Source organism: Solanum tuberosum, unplaced genomic scaffold (genome assembly GCF_000226075.1).
Source record: "Solanum tuberosum cultivar DM 1-3 516 R44 unplaced genomic scaffold, SolTub_3.0 scf00473, whole genome shotgun sequence".
Taxonomy (NCBI): domain Eukaryota; kingdom Viridiplantae; phylum Streptophyta; class Magnoliopsida; order Solanales; family Solanaceae; genus Solanum; species Solanum tuberosum.
The window spans coordinates 233,715-241,438 of NW_006239391.1; the positions used below are offsets into that span (position 1 = coordinate 233,715).

Below are 7,724 nucleotides of genomic sequence, written 5' to 3' on the forward strand. Positions count from 1 at the left end.
TTTTTTTATCTCATGTGTTGCAACAGCATCCTTGAACTCTCTTTTGCTTCCAAAAGTCAACTCTAGAGCTAATATGGGATTATCTCCATCAATTTTTGGATTAAATTGAGGATAATTGTAGCTCTCAGTTTCAGAATCACTATGCAAACTTCTTGTGTCACTAGAATCACAACAATCAGAATCTCCCTCTACAGCTGCCATCTTTTTCTTTACTTCAACACTAAAAGGCTCTATTTCACCTAGAATACTCTATTTTGTCTTCTCATGGCCATTGACTAACTCGTCGTCAGATAAATCAGCCTCTAAATTACAAAAATCATCACCAGATGAATTTTCATGTGTAAGTTGTTCCTTGTCATTATCTTCAATGGTTTCTTGATATGGTATAATCCCACTGTCCATTTTAAAATAAGAGTCTAAGTGCTCGAAGTAAATCTCATTCACATCCTCTTTTCGAAGACTCTTGCTAACTGCATAGGCTTCAAAATCGGTAGAAATTAGTCTCCATCTTCTACCATACTTTCCACACTTGTACCAAAAGGTTATTGAATCAGATGCATATCCACAAATCTCCGCCATCATTTTAAACTCCTGAAGATTCAACGTGTTCACATTAATGTAATCAATATAGTCTATGCTGCCATTTATGTAATGTTTGTCTGGAATACGTCTCATGACACCCCCATGATATATTTTTATACTAACAAATGAATCTTCGAGTACTGGATCTGAAATAAAAAAACAAGCATATATTACATAAGGTGTTGTAGTTTACAAAAGTATAAAACAAACTAATGAATGGAAAATGCTTCAACTTAATAATCAAATATAATACTGTTGCATCCAAAATAAAGAAATTCAATCCTTGTAATTATATAAACAGAAAATAGTACATCAAATCAGAGATCTTGGGAATTTGATTTTTACTTTAAAAAAATTATAATCGATAAATTTGTTCAAGTAAAATCATTCTCTTAAACTTGAAGGTTCTCCAATAGATATATAATGATGATTTTTGGGGTCGCCTTAATAATTCACTAAGCTGGAGCTACTGAAGAATGCATCACTGATCATAATGATATCGATGTGCGCTAGCTTTGTGAGCTATGACACTACAGATTCCATTCCAGGTGCACCATCTTGTGTTGCTATAACGACCCTTAGCAATGTAGCTAGCTCCATGCCTCCACCGGCATTGAGATTCGATAGTTCGTTTGCAGATGCAGGAGGATCTTATTACTTCTTACAACCCAAATTCTATTGCCATTGCCATTCTGGCTGATTTCTGTAGTGTTTTTTTTGTTTCACCATTGATCCTAATACTATTTGTGAATAGTAAGACTATCATGAGTTTCTTACCACTTAATACTTTGTAGTTTCTTTTTTGAATCTAACCATTCAATATCCTAATATCTAGATTCAGGATCAATAAGAGGGTTAAAGTGTATTCTACAAAAAAAACTTTTTTATCGAGGCATCAGGTTAAAGATCGAAAGAATTTAAACATTCCCCATAGTTTTTAATGGTATATAGTTTCAATTGAATCTCTGATCAAGCTTTTTCTTTTATTTTTAGTACATCTCATGAAAAAATTGTGACTAGAAAGTGATGCAGAAGAACAAACACTTACTTTAACTCCAATCATGAAGAGCAGCCGTACTAGAGCAATGATATAATAATCAACCTACCACGTTTTTGTTTCAAATGTAGAATAGATAATTCTCAAAAGCAATAACAATGATCTAGAGATGAAAAAAATTCTCACCATAAGTAGGAGTTGATTCGCTATCATTGTTGTGCCTTAACAACATAGTTGCTTTACAAAATGGATCAACCTTTTAATGAAATTCAGAACAAAATTGAGATTATAGGGTTTGATTTGAAGCAAAAAGGGAAGAGAAGTCTGGTTTAACAAGGAAAACGAAGAGACAAGGAAAAGTGAGTTTTGGCGGGAAACCTTTCTCACGTGTAAAAAGAGAAGCACCGTTAGATTTTTGACGGCTGTTTACAAAAGTATCAAAAATGTACCAATTATTGAAACATGGAGGACTATTAGTGCTCCATGTTAAAACACAAGGATTACTTTGATCCTTTACTCAAACATAAAGGACAATTTTGATCCTTTACTCCCACAAATGACTAAAGAACAACATCAAGATTTCCTGAATTGTTCCAATTCCACAATTTTCAACAAAAAAAAAAATGAAAGAAAGAGAAGAAATCAAAGAACCTTAGGATTGCCTCTGGTGCATAAGTCAACAAGGACTCAATAGCATCGATATTCGACACCGACAGTTGCAACTGGATAACAGAACAAAATCCGAACACGATAGAAATCTGGCACCAGTGGTTGTAACTCATAGCCATGTTTTTTCACACTCTACAACATACACAGAACAAAACCCTAACACGATGAAAATCCGGCACCGGTGGTTGCAACTCATAGCAAAGGGTTTAAAATATTGTGTTTCAGTGAGTTTAAGGGTTTAGTTGACAAAATTGTAAGTATCAGGGTCCAACTTACAACAGAGCCATCAGCCAAGTATAAGGGCCTTCCAGGTCATTCCGCCTAATTTTAACAACATTATGACTTCTTTTATTTTTTGATGTCAAATTTGCACATACACTAAAAAAAATTGTTTTTTTTAAACAAAATGTAAAGTACTTACCATAATTATATGCAATGAATTATGATGTTTTTTTTTAAAAAAAAATATTTGATAGCAAAGCACAATATGCAATGGATCATATAATTATGTTAAAGATTGAACTCAAATAAAGTATTACTTAATTTCTTAATACAAATAAACTTTTGATTAAAACTATTAAATTCTATGAAATTCATACCAAAACACTAATCTTTGCCTCTTTCTGGTAATTTTATTTTATACTTATGTTCAAATCACATTTTCAAATTTTAGTAAAAAATGGTACTCAATATTTGTGTTGATGAAAAATAACACATAATCTAAGCTCAGATAGAACTAGAACATTAATGATTGAGGTGTTAGGCCGATTGCAAAGTCATTGAATACGTAAACAAATCTAGAAGAGACAGCCTTTACTAGTCGAAAAATTTGGAGGAACACATGCTAATTGCCTCCGTTGTGATAATTAAATGGCTAAATTAAGTATTCATTGTTCCTAATTATTTGTTCACTTTTGAATTGACATATTTATTAAGAAAATAATAATTGACATAATGAATTTACCATTTCATTCCTATTAATTGTGAAGTGAATGAATTAATATTTAAAAATTTCAAAAAAAATTACTTTTTCAAAGAAATTAATTGAAGATATAATAGATAAAAAAATTTATACTTTCTTAATTTGTCAAAAATGAACCAGTAAAAAGAAACAAGTAAAAAAAATAAATTGAATAAGTAATTAGAAACCGAGAAAATAACTCAAACTTTGCAGTTTTCCAAATTCCAAAAGGTATGCGCAGGACCCATTTGACCAACGACTAATTAATCCTTCTTTCCACTTCGAAACTTCTTCTCTCCTTCGTCCAGACTCCGTCCTATTTTTCTATTCTCGAAAAATTTTAATATGCATGAGGCATAATCAAACCTTAAGCCATAGCGAACAAGTAAAGAAGGAATGATCAAATGAGATCGCTAAATGCAGGCATTCATCCTTTCAAACGAGATCGCTAAATGCAGGCATTCATCCTTCCATTTGATCAAAGACATCCACACTAGTTGTATAAGGATATCCTTAAATTTTGACATGTGTCTAGTGGGTCCCTTTTTGTCAGCATACTCTCTCCCCTCCATTTCCTCAAATTCCCATCCGTTCCATCTTTGCAATTCATTACTTACTACTCCCTCCGTTTCATAAAAAATTATCTAGTTTGACTTAACACGAAGTTTAAGAAAATAAAGAAGACTTTTGAATCTATGATCCTAAATTAAAGTTATATCAAATATACAAAATTGCTCTTTAATTTTGTGGTCTTAAACATGTCACGTGGAAAGCTAAAATTAAAATATTACCAAAAAAAGAAAAAGATCATTCTTTTTTAAACTGACTAAAATGGAAATGAGGTCATTTTTTGTGAAACGGAGAAAGTAATTCTTTTTCTTTTTCACTCGTATTTTTCACAACTCTTTTGACTCCTTTCTGCTTTTACTAATTAATTTGATTAGCTCTTCCTTTTAATCATTGTGCCCTTTAACTAAATCAATAAAGAAAAAAATCTTCGTACCCTTCAATTAAATCAACTAAAACATAGTTAATCCTAGTACCTTTGAAAAAAAAACTTTAAATTTTTTTTACTTTACATCTCAAAAAATTATTGAATCAAACCCAAAGAGGACTTCAAATAGATAAATTTCCAACAAAAAATACACATAAAATTTAAAATTACAATAAAATGTGTTCAACGAATATCAAAAAGTCAAACTAAATAGATTCTAACTAATTTATTTTTTTTACTTGAAAAGTCAAACTATAATTTTCAAGACTTTTAATTGATACGAAACTTCACAAGTTTACTTGTATAATGACACAAGAATGTGAAACATCTTCTTTCCAAATTTTAACTTTTTGTTAAATATCACAAGTTACGACTAATTTTTAATTCTTTATGAAAGACCATTTTATAACCACCTAAACACTGCCATTTACGTCAAAATATATTGCAATCGATATTTTAAAAAACTTGTATTTTAATGTATTCATTATTTGACCTTTTTAATTAATTTAAAGATTATGTATTTCCTTATTTGGTCATAACATTAAAAATGAAGTAAATCTCCTTTTCAAGGTTATATTTTAATTCCCCTAATATTTTAAAATTTTGAATTAAACACACATATCTTTATATCTATCAATATGTTTTAGACAATAAAAATCAAGGTAACATATTACGATTGATGGCGAACATTTTGTTAATTTGAAAGAACCTATCAATATAAATGACTAACATTAGATATGCAACAATACTAACTTATCATATCCCTTTAATATCTACCAAGACAAACTTAATGTATAGTAATAGCAAATTGGGTCTCGTCACTCTAGGAGATGGTTTAATGAAAGGCATAAAGCCAAATTTTAAAAAAAGAGATCTTATGTTTATTTGATTAAAATTTGGATTTATTTCCTGGTGATTAATCATAATACACAAATAACTACACATAAATTATTGTACTTATATATTATTAGGAATGATTATTTTTTGATAAAAGTAAAAGTATTTGAAAAAAATAGAATTAATATTTCACTTGATTGATTTTTTATTTATTTTTTAAAATTTCCAGGATTGCAATCGTGACGATATATAAATAAATCATGTAGAAGCACAACAAAAAGGGGACTTTGCCTTAACCCCAACTATACCTCAACGATCCTTGCAAAAAAAGGGAATGCTTAAGCATGTCACTGCTTTATATTCCCGCATATCTAGAGACTAAACAAATTAGCTTACAAAAAAATTGGATTTGTCGTATCTTATCCTTATGCTAGTTAATTGCATCTTGTCCCACTCCTCATTGACTTCTCTATAGCAATGAGTGAAGCCAAAATCAGCATTCCCTACTAGATCAGCAGTCTCATCCACGATAATCTTCATGTTGCGATTTTGAGAAGTTCTATTCTTCATCATATCAACCTAGAGCAAAGAATCCATTTCTATAATGCCTTTTTGATGCCCATTATTCTTCAGCCATTGAATAAAATACTTAGAAGCTACTGTCTCAGCAACATTATGATCCTAATTACACTGAATGGGAATAACAAACACAAAGATGAACTCTTCAGTGTTGTCCCTGGCTATGCCTCTTATTCCAGCCTTTTCGTTATGCTCCAGAAAATTTTCATTTGTGTTAAGTTTAATCATTCCTTGTTCTGGTCTGTTCCACACCACAATCTTGAGATTAATACTTGGTCTCAAATTTTCTACCACTTGACATATATAGTTGATTCCTCCATAGCAGCTTTGATGTTCCAACTTATTTGTTGCTCCATTCCTCTAAGATTAAAACTTGTTTTCCTGCCATATCTACAAAAACACCTCGCCTTCCACAACTCCTAGCAAATTAATATTGGAATCGTCTGAATTATTCTGTGTATTGTATTATGTACGGGTGTCTGCCACCAGCCTTGAAGGAACACTTTAACTTGCTTGCTTCTGTACACGACTCCCAAAGGTTGACCAAAAAACTTCCACAAATATTTTGCAGGCTCAGTGTCAATGAAGGGGTGCTTGATAGTTTTTGGCATAGTGATTGAGTGGGTTAATTAGATCATCTTTTTTACTTATTTAATATTTCATATTTACTATTAAGTACAAAAAAAAATAGATCTTAATCGTTGCTATCGTAGTGATTGTTACGCTTTCGAACACATTCAAAGTTAAAAGATTTTTTTAAAAATAAAAATTAATTCTGTGCTAATCTAATTTATTTGAGCTTGAATTTTGCATCTTCAGTTCTTCGAGTTTTTGAACTTGAAATGTCAAGAAGATCCTTAAAGAATTGAAGATGATAAATTGAAGAATGTTATGTGATTATCAGAAGGAAATAATGATAGATTTTGCTGAAAGATTTTGGATGGAAAGTTCGAGACGAAGAGCGCCAGCAAACCGAAATAAAAAACATGTTTTTAAGGAGAGAATGGTCTTGAAGATTTAGAGTTGTCGGAGCATAGGGGTGGTTGATGCTCCAAATTTGGTAACGCTAGAATATGAAGGATATCTTATTCCACAACTAAAATTTGCAAAAGAATTAAGCTAATTGAAGAACTTCATTGTTTTTGATTCCCAGGGGCGTACCCACTTGGGTAAGGGGTGTCAAACGAGGTCAAATTTTGGTTTAAAAATATATATATACAAGTATTGACATATTTTGACACAAGTTAGGCGTTTAGTATAATGGTTAAGTTATTATAAAAAAAAAATTGAGGTCATCTGTTCTAGCTCTACTATCCTCCTGCATCTGGCACTGGTGATTCATGTAGGTACACTTTTGATTCCTATAGGTACAATTTAATCTTGGATCCGGTACTGTTGATTCCTATAGGTACAATTTGGATGCTGAGTTGTTTTGTAGGTCAAGGGAATTTTTTTTTTATCATATTTGAGTTTTACTTTTTTTTCAAAGAAAAGAAAAGTCAAAGCATTACATTTATCGAAAGGAAAATATAATTCTCATTTCATAATTGACCTTTGATTCATTCTCTCTTTATATTGTCTTACTGAGCCATAGGACAAAAGAAAGAGGCAGGTTAATCTCTTTCGTATTCATTCTTTTGCAGATATTTGTTCCATTAGCACAGTATTTAAAGCCGTGCAAGGTTTGCCAATGCATTAGAATGGGAAAGGAAACGGGATTTGTAACCAAACAAGGTAGCAAGATAGACTATGAGTTGTTAGCTTCAGGTAGCCTACAGAAAGTCCGACATGTCTTTTCCAGGATAGTCTTCGATACCATATATCCATTAAATACTGGCGAGGATGATACCTAAATTTTGTTAGCTATAGGGTGTGTTTGGTATGAACGAAAATGTTTTCCATGGAAAATGTTTTCCTAGAAAATGTTTTCTTGGAAAACAAGTTGATTTTTGACTTATTTTCTCATGTTTGGTTGGTGAGTATAAAATATTTTTCGAAAAAGATTTTTAGTGTTTGATTTATGAATGAAAAATGTTTTTGAAAAATTTCTTTTATTTTTACTAGAGTAGAAAATAATTGTTGAAATTGAAAATATTTTTTAAAAA

At 31.0% G+C, this 7,724-nt stretch overlaps 1 protein-coding gene across 1 annotated transcript in view; it reads right to left on the reverse strand.

Annotated features, from left to right (window-relative positions):
* LOC102597288 (mitochondrial phosphate carrier protein 3, mitochondrial-like) overlaps positions 1–7,724 on the reverse strand; it is a 24,161-nt gene that overhangs the window by 10,195 nt on the left and 6,242 nt on the right. Inside the window, exon 7 of the mRNA XM_015303714.1 lies at positions 3,012–3,015. The gene's annotated coding sequence lies outside the window, so the exon portion shown is untranslated. The remainder of the gene's footprint in view (positions 1–3,011; positions 3,016–7,724) is intronic.